The sequence below is a fragment of the Chiloscyllium punctatum genome, chromosome 32 (genome assembly GCF_047496795.1).
Source record: "Chiloscyllium punctatum isolate Juve2018m chromosome 32, sChiPun1.3, whole genome shotgun sequence".
NCBI classification, from domain to species: domain Eukaryota; kingdom Metazoa; phylum Chordata; class Chondrichthyes; order Orectolobiformes; family Hemiscylliidae; genus Chiloscyllium; species Chiloscyllium punctatum.
This window is the reverse complement of record NC_092770.1, coordinates 69,909,374-69,935,116: the sequence shown is the minus strand read 5'-3', so window position 1 is coordinate 69,935,116 and position 25,743 is coordinate 69,909,374. Positions and strand designations below refer to the sequence as shown.

At 41.9% G+C, this 25,743-nt stretch overlaps 1 protein-coding gene across 6 annotated transcripts in view; it reads right to left on the bottom strand.

Moving 5' to 3' along the window:
- Window positions 1-25,008, bottom strand: part of LOC140458259 (zinc finger protein 800-like) — a 117,089-nt gene extending 92,081 nt beyond the window's left edge. For 2 of the 6 annotated variants that reach the window (XM_072552653.1, XM_072552647.1), the window contains exon 1: window positions 24,876-25,008. The gene's annotated coding sequence lies outside the window, so the exon portion shown is untranslated. Of the gene's footprint in view, window positions 1-11,813; window positions 11,876-16,934; window positions 17,014-24,875 lie in introns of those variants that run through there. The other 4 variants (XM_072552651.1, XM_072552649.1, XM_072552652.1 and 1 more) reach the window with 4 other exon arrangements.
- Window positions 25,009-25,743: the final 735 nt, after the last annotated feature.

Sequence of the window (25,743 nt, the reverse complement as noted above, 5' to 3'; positions counted from 1 at the left end):
TTGTCTGTATAGGGACCTTAAAGTTCATTAGCTGCTTTTTTAGTGTGTTGGTGGGTTTATGGGCTACCATGATGCCAAGAGGTCCGAGTACTCTAGCAGTCATTTCCAAGATGTCTTTGATGCAGGGGAGAGTGGCTAGGGTTTCTGGACGGGATGCTTGGTATACTATTATACAGTAGCTAAGAGTATAATAGCTAATGGATAACCGTATTGCAAAAGAATCTTTAGAGAATAGTGGCCACTGTAAGACAAAGTTTTCCATTAAGTTTGAAAAAGATGTAGTTCAATCTGAAACCTAAATAAAGGGTCATTATGAAGTAATGAGAAAATTGGTTGCGGCACTTTGGAAAATGACATTGAACTATCTGGCAGCAGATAGCCAACAGCTAATACTTACAAAATTAATGCTTGGTTTTCAAAAAAATTCATTTAAAAAAGTAAAAACCCATAAAGGAAAATTGAGAGCACCGTGGTTAACAAAATTAAAGATTGTATTAGATCAGAAGAGGTCACAAATTTGCATGCTTGAGGACAAAGGAGGACCAAGAAAATTATAAAAGGTAACAGAATATAAATATAAACTAGCAAGAAACTCTTAAATACTAAAAAGAAAATGAAGGCTTCTACAGCTACAGAAATAGGAAAAAAAAATTAGTAAAGGCAAATATTCCACGTAGAGACAGAAGAATTTATAATGGGAAATAGTTAAATGGCAGCAAAGTTGAAGAAGTGTTTCGTGTCTGTCAGAGGATGATCCAAGTCTCCCTGCAAAATTTGGATCCAAGGGCCCAGTAATAGTGAGAAATCAAAATTATAAAGCAGTATTTTAAGAAGTATTAAAATAGGACTTAAGAAATTAATGAAACTGATAGTTGACAAATCCCCAGAACCCAATGACCTTCACCCTAGGGTGTATTAAAAAATGGCTACAGAGATGATGGACAGTTTGATAATAATTCAAAATTTTATTAATGCTGCAGATCAGAAAGTTGCAAATGTAACCGCACTATTTAAGAAAGAAAGGAACAAAAATGGACAATTCCAGGTCTGTTTGCCTGATGTCAGTAGCAGGCAAAATTACAGAACTTATTGTTAAAGAGTCAATAACTGGGCAAAAAAGTAACTGACTGGGATTTTAAAGCACAATCATGTTTGGCAATTAGTTGGAAAGATGTTATAAGCAGCGTTGACATGGGGGAAACCAGCGGATGTGGTGCATTTGGATTTTCAGAAGGCTGTTGATAAAGCTCCACATAGGTTAGTTGAAAAAAAGTGCATGGAATTAACGGTAAAATAGAAAGACAGATTGACAATTGGATAATAGGCAAAAATCAGCAAGTATGAATAAAGGAGATATTCTCAAGTTGGCAGGCTTCGCTCTGTAGGGTATTACAAGGAGCAGTGCTGGGTCCCAATATCCACACCAATGATCTAGATATTGAGACCAATTGTAAAATATGTACATTTACAGATGGCACAAGGCCTAGTGGAATTCAGAATTTCAAGACTGATTCAAATAAGCTTCAGAAGAATTTTAGACAGGCTGAATGAGAGGGCAAGTGCTTGGCAAATGGCTTCTCATGTGGATAAATGGGAGGGTACTCACTTTGGTATCAGAACGGAGGTATCGAGTACTTCTTAAATTGAGAAAGACTGGAAAATATCATTGTCCAGAGGGGATTAGGTGTCCTTCTTCAGTAGTCACTGAAAACTAGAAGAGTAGGAGGCTTGAAAGGCAAATATTAGTTTTCCTTACAAGAGGATTTGAGTACAGGGCAGAGGTTATATGGAACACTGGTGAAAGTCAACCTGGAATACTGTTTGCAGTTCTCATCCCCTTGCCTGAGGAGGAATACTTGCCATTGGAAGTGTCCAGCAGAGGTTCACCAAACAGATTCCAGAATTGGTGGATTGTCATACGATGAGAGTTTGAGACTGTATTATCTGGAGTTTAGAAGAACGAGAGAAAATTTCATAGAGATGCTTGAAGAGCTACACAGGGTGGATGCTGAAATGATGTTTCCTCTGGCTGTTAGGGCCAAAACAAGGGACTATAAACTCGGAATAAAAGACAATTCATTTGGGACAGAGTAGCAGAGGAACTTTTTCATTCAGAAGGTGGTGAATCTTTAAAATTCTCTACAAAGAGGTTGATAAATGCTCAGTCATTAAGTTAATTCAAGATTGATAGACTTTGTATGAATGCTAGTTAGCAATTACATCAAAGGATATGGGGATAGTGCAGGAAAACAGCACTGTGTTGATGATCAGCCATGATTGAGAACAATAAAGCAGGCCCAAGGGCCTTAATGATCTAGTCCTGCTCCAAGGTTCTCAACAGGAATTAAGCTGCATTCACATCTCTTTATTGCTTAATGTACTGAATACATCATTTATCGAAACAACTCCTGATTAGTGATCCAGACCGGGTTAGTGACAACTCCCTTAGCTGAAATGCAGGTATTAGAATTACCGGTTTATCAACGTTGGTGAGAAAGAGTAGTAAAAGCCAGAATCCCATAACCTACACATTCACCAAAAATGGCTTGAGTGACGCCACTGTATCCAGTTTCCCCAAACCAATGAGTGAACCCACACTCCCCCTTCAAACCTGCACATTACTGTATGACAGTTGCTATCTATTTATACAATCACCCGAGGAGAGCCAAAAGTAATGAAACAAAATCTCCCCTCAAGATGCAATATCCAATGGCTGAGCTCAAGTACATTTATAGACAGAGTATTCATTCAGGACAGACACGAAAGTTATATTACAAATGGTGCTGAAGGAGGACGGCTCCTTCATACCACACATTTCAAAATCATGAACATATTTAAGAAGCAAGCACTTTGTGCATAGATCCACTATTATGTATATGAACGTGGAGCTTAAAGAACTCATTTGTTGCTATCATTTATTTCCAATGAGTTTAATACTGTTTCACAAATACAGATGAGAGAATTTTGATCAAGTAGGTGCTTAATTTGATCCTTCTCCTCATCCAAGCACCATACTCAATTACACTAACACTATTGTGTGCTCAGACTTGATTTCTTCTCCTAATTCCAAGTACAAAGAAGCTACATTAACCTTGGTGGCCATGGCAAATAGAGAAACGCTGCACAAAAGCTAAGAGACTGGGACTATCAACCTGTTCAGAAATGTTATTGCATACTTCCAGAGCAGGATGGGACTTGAATTCTGGGTCAGAGGGAGAGACATACCCTGCATCACAAGACCCTCAAGACACTACAACATTTTGTTCAAACGTACGTGTTCAGAGATCTCCTACAAAGCTATTTAACTCATGTATCACTGGACACTGGAGTGCAAACAGTGAAAGCCACAACTGTTCATGGAGGAACCTTTTTGGGAAAGGTCACAGCACAGAAATAGATAAGTGATAGTTTTAAGTGTGGCCTAGGGACCTTGCTATAAGTCTGTATTAGTGAATAGAGTGGGTTCTTTTTTGATTATATGTTTTATTGAGATATGTCTCTTGGTTAAACTTAAAAATATAAACCATAAGTATTAAGTTAGCCTGGAGCAGTGCTTTGTAGAAGAATAAGACAGGGCTATTTTCTGGGTCTGCAGACTGGAAGAAACAAAAATGGCGTTTAGTAGACTGATATGCTCTTCTTGTCAAATATGGGAGTTTAGGGAGAGTTTACAGGTTACTGAGGATTATATCTGCAATAAATGCAGTTGGTTGCAAATCCAATCAGATTGAATGGAACAGTTCAAGCAACAGAGAAAATGAGGAATTTACAAGAGCAACGGGGTGTGATGGATGGCAGTTATAGAAAGGGAGAAAAGTCGCAGACACAGGTAGATGGGTTAACTCTGGGAAAGATAAGAGAGGTTGGTAGGCAATGCAGGGGTCTTCTGGGGCTATTCCCATTTCAAACAAGTATGCTGTTTTGGAAAATCGGGGGGGGGGGGGAAATGAATTCTCAGGGAAATGTAGCATGAACAGCCAGGTTTCTGGTATTGAGACTGGCTCTAATGTAATGAGAGGTATGTCGGGGTCCAAGAGATCGATAGTGATAGGGGGCTCTCTAGTTTGAGGCACAGACAGACGTTTCTGTGGCCAGCAGTGAAAAAAAAAATCAGAATGGTGTGTTGCTTTCCTGGTGTCAGGATCAAGGATGTCTCAGAGGGTGCAGAATGTTCTCAAAAAAAGGAGAGGGACCAGCAGGAGTTCATCGTACATAATGGAACCAACAAAATAGGAAGGGAAGAAGGTTGAGATTCTGAAGGGAGAATACAGAGAGTTAGGCAAGAACCTAAAAAACAAAAGGACGTCCTCGAGAGTAGTAATACCTGGATTACTCCCAGTGCTAAAAGAGAGTGAATGTAGGAATAGGAGAATAGAGCAGATGAATGCATGGCTGAGGAGCTGGTGTATGGGAGAAGGATTCAAAGTTTTGGATAATTGGAATCACTTCGGGGATAGAAGTGACCTGTACAAGGACGGACTGGACTTAAATTGGAAGGGGATTAATATACTGTCAGGGAGATTTGCTAGAGTTGCTTGAGAGGATTTAAACTAGTAAGGTGGGGGTTTGTGGGACACAGGGAGATAGTGAGGCAAGAGATCAATCAGAGGCTGGTACAGTTGAGAAAAGAGGAGAGTCAGTCAGAGCAGGCAGGGACAAAGCAGGGAACGAGGTAGGATTGATAAATTAAACTACATTTATTTCAATGCAAGGGGCCTAACAGAGAAGGCAGATGATCTCAGGGCATGGTTAGGAACATGGGACTGGGATATCATAGGTTCAGGGATGGACAGGACTGGCAGTGTCATGTTCCAGAATACAAATGCATCAGGAAGGACAGAAAGAGAGGCAAGAGAGGAAGCATTACAGCTGTACTGGGCCGAGGATATTCCTGAGAATACATCCAGGGAAGTAATTTGGGTGGAACTGAGAAATAAGAAACGGGATGATCATCTTATTGGGATTGTATTATAGACCCCCTAATAGTCAGCAGGAAATTGAGAAACAAATTTGTAAGGAGAGATCAGTTATTAGTAAGCATAATAGGGTGGTTATGGTAGGGATTTTAACTTTCCAAACATAGACTGGGACTGCCACAATGTTAAGGGTTTAGATGGAGAGGAATTTGTTAAGTGTGTACAAGAAAAGTTTCTGATTCAGTATGTGGATGTACCTACTAGAAAAAAGGTGCAAACCTTGACCTACTCTTGGGAAATAAGGCAAGGCAGGTGACTGAAGTGTCAGTGGGGGAGCACTTTGGGGCTAGCAACCACAATTCTATTAGTTTTAAAATAGTGATGAAAAAGATAGACGAATCTAAAAGTTGAAGTTCTAAATTGGAGAAAGGCCAATTTTGACGGTATTAGGCAAGAACTTTTGAAAGCTGATTGTGCACAGATGTTCGCAGGTAAAGGGACGGCTGGAAAATGGAAAGCCTTCAGAAATAAGAATCCAGAGACAGTGTATTCCTGTTAGGTTGAAAGGAAAGGCTGGTAGGTGGAAGGAATGCTGGATGACTAAAAACACTGAGGGCTTGGTTAAGAAAAAGAAGGAAGCATATGTCAGGTATAGATCAAGTGAAGTGAATCCTTAGATACAAAGGCATTAAGAATATACTGGAGGGAAATCGGGGAGGGCAAAAAGGGGACATGAGATAGCTTTGACAAAGAGTGTTAAGGAGAATCCAAATACATTAAGGACAAAAAGATAAGTAGGGAGAGAATAGGACCCCTCAAAGATCAGCAAGGCAGCCTTTGTGTGGTGCCGCAGGAGATGGGAGAGATACTAAACGAGTATTTTGTATCAACATTTACCGTGGAAAAGGACATGGAAGATATAGAAAGGAAATAGATGGTGACATCAATGTCCATATTACAGAGGAGGAAGTGCTGGATGTCTCGAAACACAAAAGTGGATAAATCCCCAGGACCTGATCAAGAGTACTTTAGAAATGTTGTGGGAAGCTAGGGAAGTGATTGCTGGGCCTCTTGCCGAGATATTTATATCATCGGTAATCACAGGTGAGGTGCTGGAAGACTGGAGGGTGGCTAACATGGTGCCACTATTTAAGAAAGGTGGCAAGGACAAGCCAGGGAACTATTGACCAGTGAGTTGGAGAGAATCCTGAGGGACAGAATGTACATGTATTTGGAAAGGAAAGGACTGATTAGGGATAGTCAACATGGCTTTGTGCGTGGGAAATCATGTCTCACAAACTTGATAGAGTTTTTTGATTAAGTAACAAAGAAGAGTGCAGAGCGATAGATGTGATCTATATGGACTTCAGTAAGGCGTTTGACAAGGTTCTCCATGGGAAACTGATTAGCAAGGTTAGGTCTCACAGAATACAGGGAGAACTAGCCATTTGGATACAGAACTGGCTCAAAGTTAGAAGACAGAGGGTGGTGGTGGAGGGTTGTTTTTCAGACTGGAGGCCTGTGACCTGTAGAGTGTTACAAGTTCGGTGCTGGGTTCTCTGCTTTTTGTCATTTACATAAATGTTTTGGATGCGAGCATACGAGGTACAGTTATTAAGTTTGCAGATGACACCAAAATTGGAGGGGTGGACAGTGAAGCTTACCTTAGATTACAACAGGATCTGGACCATATGGGCCAATGGGCTGAGAAGTGGCAGATGGAGTTTAATTCAGATAAATGCAAGGTGCTGCATGTTGGGAAAGCAAATCTTAGCAGGACATATACACTTAATGGTAAGATCTAGGGAGTGTTGCTGAACAAAGAGACCTTGGAGTGCAGGTTCATAGTTCCTTGGAACTGGAGTCACAGGTAGATAGGATAGTGAAGAAAGCGTTTGATATGCTTTCCTTTATTGGTCAGTGTAGTGAGTACAGGAGTTGGGAGGTCATGTTGCAGCTGGACAGAACATTGGTTAGGTCACTGTTGGGATATTGCATGCAATTCTGGTCTCCTTCCTATCGGAAAGATGTTGTGGAACTTGAAAGGGTTCAGAAAAGATTTACAAGGATGTTGCCAGGGTTTGGAGGATGTGAGCTACAGGGAAAGGCTAAACAGGCTGGAGCTGTTTTCCTTGGAGCGTCGGAGGCTGAGGGGTGACCTTATAGAGATTTATAAAATTATGAGGGGTATGGATAGGGTAAATAGACAAAGATTTTTTTTCCTGGAGTGGGGGTGTCCAGAGGGCATAGGCTTAGATTGAGAGGGGCAAGATATACAAGAGATCTACAGGGCAACTTTTTCACACAGAGGGTGGTCCGTGTATGGAATGGGCTGCCAGAGGATGTGGTGGAGGCTGGTACAATTGCAATATTTAAGAGGCATCTGGATGGGTATATGAATAGGAAGGGTTTGGAGCGATATGGGCCAGGTGTCGGCAGGTGGGACTAGATTGGGTTGGGACATCTGGTCAGCATGGACGGGTTGGACCGAAGGGTATGTTTCCATGCCGTACATCTCTATGACTCTAAGTAACAAAGAGGACTGATGAGGGCAGAGCAGTAGATGTGTTCTATATAGACTTCAGTAAGGCATTCGACAAGGTTGCCCATGGGAGACTGATTAGCAAGATTAAATCTCATGGAATACTGGGAGAACTAGCCATTTGGATACAGAACTGGCTCAAAAGGTGGAAGACAGAGTGTGGTGGTGGATGGTTGTTTTTCATATGGAAGGCCTGCGACCAGTGGAGTCCCACGAGGATCGGCGCTGGGTCCACTGCTTTTCGTCATTTATACAAATGATTTGGCTGTGAGCTTAAGAGTTTTAATAATTCAGTTTTCAGATGACACTAAAATTGAAGGTGGAATAGATAGTGACAAAAGTTACCTCAGATTACAACAGGATCTTGATCAGATGGGCCAATGGGCTGAGGAGTGGCAGATGGAGTTTAATTCAGATAAATACGAGGTGCTGCATTTTGGGAAAGCAAATCTTACCATTAAGTATATACGTCTTGCTAAGGTCCTAGGGAGTGTTGCTGAACAAAGACCTTGGAGTACAGGTTCATAGCTGCTTGAAAGTAGAGTCGCAGGCAGGTAGTGAAAAAAAGCGTTTGGGGCTCTTTCCTTTATTGGTCAGAGTATTGAGTACAGGAGTTGGGAGGTCATGTTGCAGCTGTATAGGACATTGGTTAGGCCACTGTTGGAATATTGTGTGCAATTCTGGTCTCCTTCCTAGCGGAAGGATGTTGTGAAACTTGAAAGGATTCTGAAAAGATTTACAAGGATGTTGCCAGGGTTGGAGGATTTGAGCTATAGGGAGAGGCTGAACAGGCTGGGGCTGTTTTCCTTGGAGCGTCGGAGGCTGAGGGGTGAAGTTATAAAAGGTTTATAAAATCGTGAGGGGCATGGATAGGATAAATAGACAAAGTCTTTTCCCTGGGTCGGGGAGTCCAGAACTAGAGGGCATAGGGTTAGGGTGAGAGGGGAAAGATATAAAAGAGACCTAAGGGGCAACTTTTTCACAGAGGGTGGTACGTTTTTGGAATGAGCTGCCAGAGAAGTGGTGGAGGCTGGTACAATTGCAACATTTAAAAGGCATCTGGATGGGTATATGAATAGGAAGGGTTTGGAGGGATATGGGCTGGGTGCTGGTAGGTGGGACTAGATTAGTTTGGAATATCTGGTCAGCATGGATGAGTTGGACCGAAGGGTCTGTTTCCATGCTGTACATCTCTATGACCTCTGATGAAGGTGGGACTTGAACCCAGGCCTCTTGGTTCAGAGGTAAGGACACTACCACTACATCACAAGGGCCTCAAAAGGCACTGGGACTTAAAATACACCTGTAAAGTAGTTACAGATGATAGATAACCACAACCCAATTCATCACTTCAGTTTGATGTTGTAGATTTTCTCAGTTGTCAGTCAACTTCAGTGCTCAATATGATTGCATAAAAGAAAATAAATCTTCATTTACCTTTCTGGATTTAAAATATTAAGAACAAAAATGTATTACACAAGCACATCATTCCATTTCAATCTCTGCCTCCATTCTACTCTCCCCTGTGGCACAAAATTAGACTACTATAAATCGAACATTAATTGCACATTTGGAACCAGGAATGTACATGACATTATATGTAATTATACAATTGTAAACAATTAATCTAACGATTCATGATATCTTTTACTTATTCTAGATATTAAGCAAATAAAATGCATTTCCCACTGAATTTTTATCATCACTTCATCCTCATCTGCTGTTGACTTCCTTCAATGCAGAATAACATTCACAACTCCAAACACCACACAAAGTAACTAGGCTGTCACCAACATATTTATATATAACTATATGAAATCAGTGATTTTAAACTTTGCAACAAGCAGGCCAATAATATTTTACAGCATTTAGAAGCAAACAAAGCTTTACCCCAACCTCTGACTTAGAATAAGTGATGGAATGAATATAAATGACTATGTACTATTTTTCACCACAGAAGAATAGTTCTCCTAGACCCAAGGAAATATCTAACGCACGTACTTGACAATGTTCTTGGAGTGGAACCTCACTCACTGATATTTAATTTATCCGTTGTGCAATGAAATCAATATTGAGAGCCCACACAAATGAAGCAGCTGACTGTATCACCAGCATCCTGTTGATTTGAGCAGTCCTTTTTGATACAACTGTCCCAGTTTATTTTGAACTGTTTTTAATATTTGATACTATCTTCATAAAGCTTCCATGTTGACTCAGTGGTTTAAAGGCCCTTTCGCCCGTTGAGTCTGTGCCAGTCAAAAACAAGCACTTAAATGTTTCTAATCCCATTTTCTAGCACTTGGCCCACTGCCTTGTATGCCTTATGTACAAATGTACATCTGAATCCCAGCCTCTTCTGCTGTACTCTCATTTTTGCTTCACCTCGACCAAAAGCAAATAATCCAGAGATATCAAAATGTTAGAAAATGCTTGAAATGGCAGCCAGCATCTCTAGCAGTAAAAGGAAGGGTTCATGTTTTGTGTTCTATTTAGCTCAGCGTACAAATTTCAATTTCATTGTGTTAGTAGAATTCAACAGATCCAAATTAGCTCAGTTATTAGTGCACAAACTTCATACATTAACAAAAGTAAATTCAATCCCTGTTTAATGACTTTTGGTACATTTCAGTGCATGTGGGAGAACAACCATATTGGAGAAGATGTTAAAATTAAAACTACAATATGCAGTTAAAAACCTTAATACATGCTTTAAAAAGGAAAAGCACCTTCTCAACATTGTTTGCCTTATTGCTGTTTATTGATCTTGCTTGCAACATGGCTGCTACATATACCTGAACAGTAACCACAGCATTTGCAAGCAATGCACTGAAGCAAACATAGTAGGACTCTGGAATTATGGAAAAAATATCATAAGGTTAACAAAGCTCACTCGATTTAAGTAGAAATTAGACAACAAATTCACTCTTGACTACAAAGGTTTAGTTATATATGGAGATCTCAAAGCAACATGGCAGCTCAGTGGTTCACACTGCTGCCTCCCAGTACCAAAGACCTTGGTTCAATTCCACCCTTAGGTGACTGTCTGTGGAGCTTGCACTTTCTCCAGTATCTGCGGGGGTTTCTTCTGGGCATGCTGGTTTCCTCTCTCAGTCCAAACATGTGCAGGTTAGGTGGATTGGCCATGCTAGGTTGCCTAGTGTCCAGGGTGTGCAGGCTAGGTGGATCAGCCATGGGAAATGCAAAGTTACAGGGCTAGGGATGGTCTGGGTGGGATGCTGCTCTGAGGGTCAATATGGACCGATTGGCCGACTTCTACACTGTAGGGATACGATGATCTCAATATTGCTAGCCCTGAAGAACTGCTCCTTTTTAAAAAAAGACATCTTGTTCTGTAAATTGTCATTTAAAAGTACTGACTGTTCCAACATGCCTGTAACTCATCGACAACCCTGTAAAGATAGAGGCAGATGAATTTTCATTTGTCCTGTGAAGTGTTTCCTTTTCTTAAATAAAAAGTCAGAAAGTCAATTTGGAACAGTGATTTAACTCTATCAGTTTCAAGAAAGAGAGAGACTATGGTTGAGTGTTTGGGAAAAACCTTGCAAGTGTTATCAGATAAAGTTTATACTGTTTGGTTTATAGTTTTTGACTTGAGAACAGAAGCTTCCAAAAGTACAAAGTCAAGAGAACTTGAAATTCAGTTCAGAAAACAAATTTTCTTCTGAGAACCAAGTTTTTAAATTTAATTTCAAGCCAACCAATCACACTAATTAAAGTGCTTTAGTGTGCAACTTCCAAGTCAAGAGAATTGGATACAAATCTACAAACCTTTAGAGCTGAGAAAGTTGAGTCCACCCAAATTGTGAAAGATTCATGCCAGTGAACCCAGAAAGGAATCATAAAATGATCTCCACAGTTCAAAGAAAAAAATGCTGTGGAATGTCACTCAAGCAAAAGATTTATAAAATTAAAATAGGAATTTAATTTCACTGGAATTTGATGATGTTGGAAAAAATCATGAAAACAAAAAAGTTTCGACCGATGTTAAGATCTGTCAAACTATTATGGCAGTTTGTTTTTCTTCTTCCTTTGTGTAATTAAGCATATATTCTATTGTTATAACACCGCCAACCTCATGTGAATATGTTTCAGTCACTAACCACATTAACTGATGCAAAAGTTAAAACATATGACCTAAACAAAAAAAAAGATTCCATTCTGGGTCCACTATTATAACAGACTTTGGTTACTTTGTCTTACTGTTTTATCTGCTTATCTTTCCATTCTCTTGCTTCCTTCCCTTCACCTCTAAATTCTGTCCAAATTAGCTATAGTTTGCTTATCTTTTCCTCTTGCAATAGATATGGAGAATGGGGCCATGATGGTCAACTCACCTCTGGAGTTCAGCTCTTTTGTATACGTTTGGACTAAGGCTGCAAATGTAGGCTGCATGGCCCTGGCAGAACATAAACCGACTGATATCAGTAAGCATATTGTTGTTGAGTAATTGCCATTTGATATCTCACTTTGTATTTATCTATTCTGACTCAATAACAATCAGGCCAATAACTACCCAGCTCTTTGTGGGTAACACATACCCGGGCAATTTTCCACATTACTTTGTCGATGCCAGTGTTGTACCGGAACTAGAATAACTTGGTTTGGGGTACAGCTGATATTTAGAGGACACGACTGCTGAAATGTCATCAGGGCAAAATAGTCCTTGCAGTATCCAATTTTTTCAGCAGTTTCTTGATATCAGGAGTAAGAACTGAATTGGCTGAAGATTGGCACCTATGTCATGGCAGGGGCTTTAGGAGGCTGAACTGGACCATCCATTTAACACTGCTGGCTGACAATGATTACAAATACTTTAGCCTGCATTGTACCAGATGTATTGGCTACACCACTTACTGGCACTGGAGATATTTGTGGAGTCTCGTCCTATAGCTGTTTAATTGTCCACCAATCTAATGTTCATGACTGGATTCTTTTTTGCCTTTATTCATTCCCTAGCCAAGCATTTATTGCCCATCCTTAATTGACCCAAGAGCAGTTCAGGGTCAATCACATTGCTGTGGGTCTGGAGTCACATGTAGGTCAGATCAGGTAAGGATGGCAGTATCCTTCCCTAAAAAAGGACATGATCGAAGCAGTTGGGTTTTTCTGATAATCGACAATAGTTTCATGATCATCACTAGATTCTTAATTCCAGATACTTATTGAATTCAAACTCCACCATCTGTTGTGGTGGGATTCAACCCCAGGTCCCCAGAACATTATATGGGTCTCTAAATTAATGGTCCAGCAATAATACCACTAGACCATTGCCTCCCCTTGATATGGAAAAACTGCAGTACTTAGATGGGATCCTTAGGTTGGGAGATCCATGTGCCCTATTAATCATGTTCCGCTTCCACTGTCTGTCTTGCAATTAATCTGGTGTTGTGGTTTTACCAGATTGACCCCTCACGTTTAGCTATCTAGTGCTGTTGTTCATGTGCCCCCCCCCCCCCCCCCCCCACCAAAACACTCTTCGCTGAGCCATGCTCAATAATAATGGTAAAGTAAGAGATATTCTGGGTCATGTTGTTAGAGATTGTGGTTCAGTTCTTCTCCTGGTCCACAGCATCTCGAATGCCCAGCTGAGTTGCTTGATCTGTTCAAAACCTCTCTCAGGTAAAACGGAAGTAGCCATGCACAGCACAATGAAGGGTATCCCCAATGTGAAGAGGAAATTTATATCTCCAACGGGATTGTGTGGCAGTCACTCTTCCTACTTATTGTCATGGTCAGATGCATCAACGACAGGTAGATTGGTGAGGACAAGGGCCAAATAGGTCTGTCTTCCCTCTTGTTGCTATCCTCACCACATACCTCAGCCTCAACCTAGGGGTCATGTGCTTTAGGACCTAGTCATTAGGAGTGCTAACAGCTCTGACCAAGCTTCTGTACCTCTGCTTCTTCAAATTGCTGTTCATCATGGAGGAATACCTGATTACCATCAACCAACTGCATCAACTAATCAGCAGGTGGTTTAATCGCACATGTTTGAGAAATGCCATGAGACTTCATGTGATCCAGTTAGTTGAGGAATCCTCCTAATGTACCACTGGGTCATCACCACTTTTGGTGATGGTAGTGTCTTGTAATGTAAAAGGTGTAGCTGTATGTGTGTTTCAGGCTGTTGCTTAACTGGTCTGTAGGGCAACACTCCTAGTATTGGCACGGAGGACTTTGCAAGGCAGACAGGGCTAGGTTTGCCTTGGTCATTTCCAGCAAGTGGCTCTGGGTCTGGAGTCACAAAGGCCAAACCACTTAAAGGCAGCAGATTTCTTTCCCTAAATTAAAGTACATCAATGAACTAGACAATCAACACTGGTCAACATTAAACTAGGAAGTTTCATTCCTGACTTAGTAACTGAATTTAAAGTCCACCAGTTGCCATAGTGGAATCTGATCCCATGTCCCCCTACATTAGCCTGGGTCCCTTGATCATGATTACTACTATGCCACTGCCTTCCACTACTACTACCAAACATAAACTGAAATCATTAATCTCTTCAAAATATTAAAAGTAAGGTGAAACAAAAACAAAGGCTAAAATTTGACATTCTCTTTATCAAACAGTTCTGAACTTCCAAACTAATTTGCACCATATACACTGAACAATGATTGTTGCTTCCTAAACAGCAATAGAATATCAGCAAGATAAGTACTTTGCTTCAAATTTTGGTTTGTTAAAATGAATCTGAGCATTAAAAAAAAAACTTAATCCCTCCCTCAATTTACTATATGTTCTGATCATTACAGGATATAAAAATCTGTTTTATAAATCAAAATAATTTTCCAACCTCAGTCACACGAGTACAAAACCATACAGAAACAAATGTAATCACTTTCATTTTACTGTTAGCAATCATTTCAAGCAAAGTTTCTGGACAAAACTTCGTTATAGATTAGGAAAAAATATTCCATTTGCACAGCTAATTGAATAGTAACATGAATCTTAGGAAGCTAAGCACAATACAGAGGAACCTCGATTATCCAATTATCAATTATCTGAAAATCAGATTATCCGAAGAAGATCTCTCAGTCCCGATGGAAACATTACATCAAAGACATGTTTCTAACAGTGATTGCATCTTTTGTTTACAGTGATTAAACAGGCACAGTCTCCAAATGACTGACTGCCCACCCTCTCTCCCCACACCTTCCCTGGAGTTCCACAGGGAGTGTACCTTAAACCCTCCTTCCCCAAATAATCTTGCCAACACGGTCCTGCACAGGGCAAAGATGGAACATGTCAAAACATTGCAGTAAAAAGTTGTGTGTGGCTGTGGCTGCATGTGCTCTATTTGGAGACTTATTCCACAAAGGCAATTGCAGCAGTCTTGTTGGTGTCCAGTCTGGCTGCCCCAGAGCTGGGACAGGTGTGTATGGGGTGGGGGTTGGGGGGAGAGACAGTGTTTGATGGGGTTGGGGGGTGAGGGGGGGGGGGTGGAGTTGGGGGCAGGGGGTGGTGTTGGACAGGGTTAGGGGCAGGGGAAGAGAGTGTTAGATGGGGTTGGGGGGGGGGGGGTGTTTGACTTGATTGGGGGCAGGTGGGGAGGTCAGACAGGGTTGGGGGCAGGGGGTATTGACTTGGTTGGGGGCAGCATCTCGCTCGCCATGTGCTGCTGCAGTCTCCTGAACAAGGAGCAGACTTTAAAAACTCAGAGCCCCAAAGGAAAGGCATTTAAATCAATTAACCAAATAATCAGTTATCCGAACGAAATAGTGCCCACCCATCATGTTCTGACAATCGAGGTTTCCCTGTATATATGCTGAGGGTAAGGCTACTTCTAGCACACTAGTATTGTCCCACCTTGTAGAAGAGACTTAAACATGAACCTTCCACCCCAGAGGTGTGCCAAATATGACCAAACAGGTTGAATAAAAATAACCATGCACTCAAACTGCACAATCCAACTTTAGTATACATATCTCTTGATGAAGGTGTGTTTGTCCGGGGCAGTGCAGTGAGTAAATAAATGAAAGCATGGGTGAAATATAATCTCAACATACAGAGGAATACCAATTCTCCAAAAATCAGATTATCCGAATGAGAGCTTGTGGTCCTGATGGAAACATTACATCTAAGACGTGTTTCCAACAGTGATCGAGTCTTTTGTTTACAGTGATTAAACAGGCACAGTCTCCAAATGACTGACTGCCTGCCCTCTCTCTCCCCCCACACTTTCCCTGGAGTTTGACAGAGGGGTGTACCCTAAAACTGCCCCCTTTCCCCAAATAATCTCTCCAACATTGTCCTGTACAGAGCAAAGGTGGAACCTGTCAAAATGTTGCAGTAATGCAGCTGTGGGTGCAGCCACGTGTGCGCACAAAAGGCAACTGCAGCAGTCTTGTTGTTGATGTTCAGTCCAGCTGCCCCAGAGAGTGGGGTGGGTGTGTACATGGTTGGGGGCGGTGTTGGGCAGGGGAGTGTTGGGGATGGGAGGCGGTGTTGGACGCATTTGGGGGCGGGAAATGATGCACAAGGCAGTGGCAGTGTTGAGAGTGGAGAGCAGTGTTGGACAGAGGCGGGGGGCAGTGCTGGGGGTGGGTTGATGTTGGACGGGGACGGGGGGTTGGGAGGTCGCACTGTGTGCTGCTAGTCTCCTGAACGGGGAGCAGACTTTAAAAACTCCGAGCCCCAGAGGAAAGGCATTTAATCAATTAACCGAATAAATCTATTATTCAAATGAAATAGTGCCTGCCCATCACATTCGGATAAATGGAGGTTCCCCTGTATACAGCAGCTACTATGGATAGAACATAGAACAATACAGCACAGAACAAGCCCTTCGGCCCACGATGTTGTGCTGAACATTTGTCCTAGCTTAAGCACCCATCCATGTACCTATCCAATCACACAGCATTATATCCTTAACATTGAAAGAGTATCGCTCTACTAACTAACAGTAAGAGGTACTAATAAGCTGTCAATGAAATACTTATAAACTTGTAGAATATCTAAAGACTTTGGGGCTCTTGTTACATGGTAGTAGCATCCCTACTTCTGGACAAAAGAGGGCCTGAATTTTTAAGTTCAACCTGTTCCAGAGGCATGTTATAACATCCCTTAAAAAGGTCAATTAAAAATACGGACATAAAAACTTACACAAGGTTGGGAGAATGTAGATATTTTGTTTCTACTTTTCTTTTACAAGACATTAAATCTTAAAATAGAATCCTTACCACACTTCTTGTAAGCATAGCAAAAGAAGACATGCCAAAGAAGATCTCCTCAGGTCTAATCCAGTGTCACTCAGCTACCAGTTATCAGACAGTACAGCTGTAATCTTCAGTTGTGTTGGAAATTCTGACACACTTGAACAAAAATCTGCCCACCTACATCTAAAGAGGCTTTTCAGGTGAAATTCTGTACCAGAAGCCTTTCTAGCTGAAGGAAGTCCTGTACAAGAATCTTTGGGGACAACAGCAGACATAATCAATGCACAATTTAGACTCACTTTTGCCGTATAGGTACCACAATTCATAATTTAAAGGTTCTGAAGCCACTTTGACAGGTACTAAGTGCAGTCAGTTCTTCTATAATGCGATGATTGCATTATCGTGGAATCCCGCATTAAAGAGAAAAAACAAAATCACACTTTAGAAACAGTGCTTAAAGTATTGGTGATTTAATTGCATTACAGCCAAAGCACATTTTAAAAGTTCATGCTTTAGAAACAGTGTTCCCAAATTGGCAATCATATTACAGTAAATTCACATTGACGAAACTCACATTATAATAGAATGGCCTGTATTGGAAGTGATTGCTAGATGGAGCGTCTGACAAGTATATGAAGGAGATGCGTGGAGGGGAGCATTCGGGACGGATTCAGTCAGATGGGACTTTTTTGAGGGGGGGGGGGGGGGGGGGGGGGAGGCGCTGGATCAGCCACTGGAAAGGGAGGTAGGGATGGAAATTGATTAGGAAAAAGAGCACAAGACAGTATTTGCTTTATAGATAGCATGGAATTACGGCAAGTCTTAAAATTTTACAACTTATTTTGGCAAATTGTTGGATACAGCCAAAGCTTCCAACTGATGCAAGAGTTGGGGGCGTTTTCAAAGGGTTTCAGACACTAGTTAAATTGCCCATCAGAAGTTTAAACTACATAGGCAGTTGTGTCAATACTTCAATGTAATCTTAATAAGCAAATTTATCTACACTGCAAAACAACTATCTTCCCAGTAGAAAAATCTAGTAGTCTGTTTTGTTTATGATTGCTGTTGTTGTGGGTATGACAGTAGAAAATCTAGTCTCTTGGTTCTCAAGCACTAATGCTCCTTTATATGATGAAATAGAACTGGTACCTTTTCATTGAGATTACATTCAACATCAAGAACTTGCAACTCAGTGGCAAAATCACATTACTAACTCAAAGTACAATATCTAGCTGCACAATTATTTCTTCAAGTGACTACAATAGGAATAAGCCCAGAAGATAAAGAATCATCACTGTGGGGTCAATGCATTATGTTTCAGAACAAACCAGAAGAAGAATTAGGTGATTCTTCACGAAGATATGTAAAAAAGGATCTTCGCATTGAAAGGAATTATCTATACACACCCAATGGGTAGACTGGAAGTTCAAACTTTCACAAGATTAATATGGCTGTGCATTATCATCAACCTATTTTAACTCACGAATCCATCAAATTCTATTGCTGTATTCAAATAATTTTAAATAATTTGGGTTTTTTGTCTCCATTATTCTTCATAGTAACTCATTCCATCTGTTGCATGAAGAATTGCATCAAATATTTTTGACTGTGGCTTCCTGGTCCTACTCAAAACAAAATTTATTCTGCAATAATCCTACAGATCTACCATTTCTCATACGCTTTGTAACATTATATGTCAAGCTTTCAACCGACTGCTTCCAAGATGGAAAGATTTATATTATTCCCATTTTAATTAAAAGCTCAGATATGGTTGACATTAGACATCTTGGCCCCTCTCTCAACTGGTTTGAATACATGTGTTTGATGATAACTCCATTAGAGATCAAACCAGTGTTTTCTCTATGATCCACCGTAACCTCCTTATCTTTGCATTTTATGCCTTTATTCACAAAGATTGTGTTTTCATTTCACAGCACTTCCTTTCTTCTTTGCCAACTTCAACCATTTTTATACTGGGTAATTGTGCACCTACAAGCCTCGAATTATGACTTTTATTTCTTATTGCCTTCTACTCATTCATTGTTCCAACAAAAAAAACACTTCATTTCATTTCAAACTATTTGTCTTCCCATTCCACCATCCTGTCAATGTCCTTTTGAAGTTTATCACAATAATCCCAAATTCTATGTGTGCAAATGTTGAAATTGTCTATTATATATTAATGATCTAAACTTGAGTGTACCTTACAGAGTAGTGGTGCAAGTACCAACCCATACAGAACACTGCATGTACCATGCTTGACTTCACAAAAGAACCATTCACTCATACCTTATTTTCTGTCACTCAACCAACTTTGTATCATTGCTGCCACTGTCTCTTTTATTCCACAGGCATCAACTTTACTGACCTATTATGCTACAGGGTAAATAGATCTTTTACATCTATTCAAACAGGTGGGCAGGACATCAGTTTAATGTCCCATCTTAATGGCAATGCCTCCAACAGCATAGCACTTCAAGTCTGTTCTTAAGCATCAGTCTGTATTATATACAAGCCTTGAGTGAGATTTGATCCAAACATAATGTTCTGGTTCAGAAATGAGAGCACTACTGCTGAGCCAAGGTTCAGGTCATCTTTATGATGGACAGCAAGACAAGTCAATCACTAGTAATTCTATAAATAAATCCCAAAAGTACCAAAATAATTTATTTATTGGGAAATGGGTTTTATATTTACAACAATTCACGAAGCTTTGACATTTTTCAACAGATTAGTATTTTACTAATTATGATAATATTTTGCATAAGCAATACTGCAACTGTATAAACATGCAAAACTCCATCAAAACAATTAAGAAAAACATCTTTTTAACAACCTTTCTACAAGCATCATTTCTGAACTACTCAAAACAGAGGTCCAGTGTCTCCATCCAAATTATTTTCACTATGACAGACCCTGCCTTCTCAGCCTCTTGACACCCCTGTTAAACTTCAGTTTCCTTTTTACCCATCTTAACTGTACTAAAGTTACCCTAACTAAACTAAAACCTATGTGACTGAAATCTTGGCACACCCCATCATCTCTTCTCTTCTTTAGTCCAAGCTTTCATGCCCATCATTCTATCTGCCTCTGTGTGCAAACATGAACAATCCAGAAATGAAAACTGAATGAACTGCGGATGCCGTATAAATCAAACAAAAACAGAAATTGCTGGAAAAGCTCAGCAGATCTAGTAGCCTCTGAAGAGAAATCAGAAATAACGTTTCCAGTCCAGTGACTCTCAGAACAATGCATTTCTCCAAGGTTCCATTCTTTAACCCTCTCCTAATCCTTATCCATACAGTTCACATGTAATGTCACTGGCAAACATGGTGATCACTTCAATATTTTGCCATTCTAGCAATTCTCTCAAATTTCCAACAACTGCTAAAACTTGAGAGATGAAGAGGTATTTCTCTCACCAAATCTGTGAAATTCTTTACTGCAGAGGGCTGTCAAGGCTGCGTCATTAAAATGTACCTCAGTCTTGAATATACTTAATCAATAAGGGAATCAAGGAAAGTGGAGTCGAGGGTTATCTGACCAGCCATAATTCATTGAATGATGGAACAGACTTAGTGGATGGAATGCTCTGGACTTCTGCTCCTGCATCTTATGGTCTTACAATACCAGGATGGTCTTTTGAAGTCATTGATAAGCCAGAACTTGCTCCAAATAAACATCAGCTAGAAAAAAAAAATTCTGATTAGATTTTGCCAGAAACTCGAATTTGGCCTCCAGCTGTTCCCTCCATGGCTCAATTTTCTAACTGCTGACAGTGTTCAGAACTTCGAAACCCACATTCAGTCCATTACCAAAGATTGTCCATTTCCATCTTGAGAACGTAGCCTGCTTCTGTACCTATTACACCTCCACCAACCAAAACCTTATTCATCATACTTCGCTCCCACCTCAAATGTTTCTCACGTCTTCACAATACACTATGCTCTATGCAAACTTTTACTTGCTTTCTACCTAACAGCAAGCCCTCTTCAATCCAGTCCATATTGCATCATGAGTTCAGACTCAAAATCTTCAATAATTCCCCTCAGTCCAGCTACCCCTCTCTATTGCAACCTTTTTCAAACTCCACTTAGAGTCTGAATGGCTGCTCATTCTACATACTTTGCTTTAAGCATTTGAACCTTCAGTTTTTTCAACCTGCATGAAAGTTAAAGGTAGAGCACTTTAGAAAACATCACCTTACTTTCTTCCTCCTCCAAGCACATTTCTATTCCTTTTTATTGTTCATTGCTTCTCTTGAATGTTTTGCTGCTCTCTGAATCACTCAGTGATATGGCACTGATTAAATCTAAATAGCTGTACACCATCCAAACAATGAATACTGGGGATTGTGTCATAACTGCCATTGAATACTACAGACATGATCTGTAAGCCATCCTAAAAATTATTTACTGAACTGCAACATCCTTTGAAAGTTCACAGGCCAATTTTGATGATTTGACCACAACTTTAGTGATTTCAAAGAGGGATCATTTTGTTTGCATGATGTCAGTAGCAGACGTTATGACCACATACTTTTCTCTGATGAAGGGGGAGCCTCAATGCTTGACATCTTGCATAAACAACCATTTTCCAGCTGCAAGTCCAGACACCAAGCCACAGTGGTTGATTGGGGGCATGGGCTATTTCATTACAGCAAAGTTCGATCCTTTCACACCTGGTGCCCCAACAAAGCAACTTGCCATCAAGAGTAAAAGCGAAAAGGTGCAACTGAATTAAATGTTTTCACTTAGTTAGCCAAGAGCACCGTGTTCATTTGCAGTAACCTCAGGGGTATCATGAAGTGGGACTGCCTAATTCATCAGGGAGAAGAGATTACACTGAGGATCTGGCAGTCTGGCACAGTGCAGTGCTGAATCACAGTACTTACTCAGACACCAGACGGGGTTCGCTAAAATGTCAAACAGTTGACAATTTTGTTTATAAAAATATTTGATATCCGAAGGAGCCTCTTCCCAACCTTCTATCAAAGAACACAGTGCATTAAAAACTTGGAACTCTGCATTTCATTCCTCCCCTCCCACTCAACCAGGCTTTACTTCCCAGACAAAAAAGTTTCTTCCTGCATTTCTCTCAGTTACCTGACAGGATAGTTGCTGGCGCTAATTACTGCGATCAATTTGCTCTTCCACAAGATTCTCTTGGAACACAGAAAAAAATTGTTTTAAAAATGTCAATAAATCTGTAAGGCAGAATAATGAACAGCAAATAGTTTGTTATTTAAAACGAAACTGGTGGGGGAAACAGTCTAAAGGAGGGCTGTACTGTACTTTGAACCGTCATTTTTGCTTCTGGTCTAGTAAGTCATCACAACATTCGTATTCACACTCTACAGCAAACACAAAACAATGTTTCAATCTCCTTCAATCATAGAGGCAGAGGCCTAGGGATGAGTGCATCCACTGATACTTGCAGTTAAATTCACAAGAGAAACTGGCAACAGTAATGCATAAAAAAGGGACTTAAAACTATGCCATACAGAAAATATCCTATCCTCAAGTAACGCTTATGCTCGTTGTCAGGGAACAACGAGTGTACCCTCTGCAGGTATCAACTTTGAAATGACTCTTCCCCTTCCCCCACAACAAAAAAAAAGCCTAGAAAGCAAAAAAAAACACGCTGGAGTTGAGCTTTGAAATGCCATTCCTTAAAATCCGATATGGATTTTCTAATGAGTTTGACACGACTCATGAAAACTGAACCCACAAGGCGCTTGACAGTACAGTTCTCAGTTAAGAATGACGCAAATCTCAACATTCAATAACGCAAAGACCGTCCTTCCTTCGTCGCCCGAAAAGCGACCTAAAAAGAGGGTGGGAAAGCCACGAAGCTAATATAAACAAATTAAAACGTTTTCTCTCTACCGGAGGCCACAGGGAACCCCAAAGTATTTCATCCCCGCCCATGAGATTGGCCATGACGGGGAAACGCAGCTTATAGCAGGCCACTGTAAAAACTTCTTCATTAAGAGAATTGGCAGGAATGGTTGCTCCGCCGTCCGCCCGAAAGTACAAGGGTGGGGGGGGGAGCTGTTTGGGGAAGGAAGCGGGAGGCTGGTGCGGCCTCAGTGCTGAGGGGGTGGCAGAAGCGGACAACCTCTGTCACAGGCGGCGGAGTAGTGGCGCAATTTCCATTCGGCGTGACCTGAGTATTAGCTCAGATCGGGGAGAAACAAGGTGTGGGCACAACTCTCAACAGACAAGCTGCCCACCCCATTACAATCCACTGGAACATTAGCGCTAAAAAACCCATCGCTTTAAACCGCGTTTGACCCCCCCCCCCCCCGTCTTCCACAGGATACAAGAAGTGGGTACCCTCGCCTCTCAGCGCGCTTCTAGGGAAGGGGTGGAGGGTGGGCAAACATTGAACTCAAGGCGGCAGCCTATTTTTATTTAAAAAAGGCTTCGTCGCTGCCCTCACAAAGTTCCACTTGGACGGTGTCCCTCCCTCTCCTGGTGTCTCCTTCACGCCGTGGGAGGAGAGAGAGAGCGCCAGGGGAACTCTGTACCATTTTTTTCCCCCCTCACAAGCTTCCCTTCTCCAAAGGCAAACCCAGACACACAGCAACCACCCCCACCCCAATTTACCTCACCCTTCCTTTCCACACACACACACTTTCTCTCTCTTTGGAAGATACAGCGAGACTCCGAACAGAGAGAGAGAGAGAAAGAGGTGTTTTGTGTTGGAAGGGCGCGGTGGATACAAAGTTGCAGCCGGCGGCGGATACATTGTATCGAGCCGGGGCCAGCGTGAGGCAACACCCAGACTCCGAGAGCCCCAACCCACTGGATACAAGATGTCAGCTCCGAGTGTGCGCAAGGCAACATTCCGGTTGCGCAGTTCCAGTCTCGGCTACTTTAGTGCAAATAATCAAGACAAAAAAAAACACGCTTCACCTGATACATCCCCCCCTTCTTTTTCCAAAAAAAAACTTATCTTCAAGCAACCCCAACTCTCCGATCCTCATTTTAAATTCTGGAAAGCTTCATCGCCTTGCCACCGCCCGGGCGCACACGACGGTCTCTTTTTATTTCCCCCCTTCACGATCTGCATCGCCCTATTATCCAAAAAGGGACGGGGAAATGCAAAAGAAAAAGACGGGAGGGGTGGGGGAGTTGGGGAGGAGAAATCATCTGTGGAGCTACTTTGTCAACTGTTTCACACACACCCCCCCCCAAAAACAAACTCGAATTTGGACCGCTTAATAAAAAAGGGCAGATTAACTTGGTCGAAGCCACGGTTGCAGGCGACAAAACGTAGACGTTGTCAGCCCCGCACCAAATGGTGCCCCACGCTCGCGAGAGAGACTGCGGCGCAAAAAAAAGAGAAGGGGTGGGGGGGGGGGTTGGAATAAAACGGGGGGGGTTTAAGGAAACAGCATCTTTTCCTCAAAAAAAAGCTCGCGCTTAAAAATATCTCCTGAAACTGCCAGCAATCTGAAGAGGGCGAAATATGTTGAACACAAAAAAAAGGCGAGTGTTGCCAATGATGTGGAGATAGGGGGAGGGGGTGGGGGAGCCAGGGTTGTTCTGTCGGGGTGGATATCGGTGCCAAGTGGTACCGCTGGAGCTCGCCCGCTGCCCGTGCGCCTTTGGCGGCCGCTCGCCTCCTGGGGGCCCCCGCACGGTTCTCCAAAGACATACACAGAGAGAGAGAAAGAGCGAGCGGCAGCTTGGCGCACGGGCACCCGGGGTAACCCTCTTCCGCCTTTACGCGCCTGTCAGAGCCCGGGGGCTTGCGAGCAAAATGCAGGACGCAGTGCCACGTCCAGTTGATTCCTTTGTGTTACAAAAAAAAAGAGGGGAAAGAAAAACCATCTTTAGCTCTTTGCCTAAAATGGTTTTGTGTGTGTATGCGTGCAAAATGTTTTGCAAAAAAAAATCAAAGCGTCCTTTTGTGCATGCCTCTCCTTTTTTAAAAAAAAATCAACTTTCTGCGACTCGTAAATATAAATCCACACACACACAGTGGCGCATTTATATTATTTGCAGAAATGCCCGCTGCGCGCACACACTCCCGGACACAGAAGCAGCTCCCGACTTCTGTCTCTCTGTCTCTGTCTCTCTCCCCCCTACTCTTGCCCCTGTCAGGAGCCAGGGGCGCCATTTTCTGTCAACTCAGCCCGAGACGGAAATCCACCGCTCCACAACTTCCAAGTTCGAGATCGCAGCGCGCAAACACTAGGCCCCCAAACCCCGGCTTCGCTTAGGTCTCACCTGGGAGCAGAAAGGAGGAAGTGACGGTCCCCTTCTCCCTCTCTTCTGTCCCGCTCGATTGTAGCTGTCTCTCCTTGTGTGTGTGTGTGTGTGAGAGAGAGAGAGAGGTATAAATAGAGGGGGAGGGGACCAGTGGGGGGGGGGAAGGTTCTGCCTCTCCCCCAGTTCCCTCTCTGCTGTGTGGAGAGGCTGCTGACGGCGCTGGAAGGGGAGGATCTGCTTGAGGTCTTACCCACCCTCTTCCCTCAGCGCGATGTCCGGGGCGAATGATCCAATGTCGACTGGAAACACAGACACACGCACACAAGCCTGACTCCAGAGTATACCGAGCTGGGCTGAAATGCTGAGAACCCAGGACACACGGACTGTGTGTGTGTGTGGAGAGCTGGAGCACCGTCTGTCAAAGGGATTCAGGGAACCCACGCAACTGGATGGAGATTGAGTGATTGCTGCTGGGCTGCTTTTTATCACACATATGTCCCACATACACACACACGATTCTGTAACCTTGCTTTGCGCAAAACAAAACGCAAATATCTGCGATCACACATCAGCAAACAGTGAAAATAGCCCATCAGACAGGATAAAATACCTGCGAAGGTCAGGGCTTAATATGCCCTTTGCCCTTTTATATTTTTCAGGACAGGAAGGGAGATTTCATTTCCATCTTCTCTATAAATCTCTTGACTTTATTCTTGTGGGTGTTAGTTTCAGTTTTGGATGTCCTTCAAATCTCAAAAGTGTCGTTTAAGTTTTCATTAAATTGAATGTTTAACAAACAAATTTAGAAATATTCCCAAGAGTGTTATTAATTTGGATTATCTTGTTATGATATAATCGTAAATTAATCTTTGGAGGATTTGCAAAA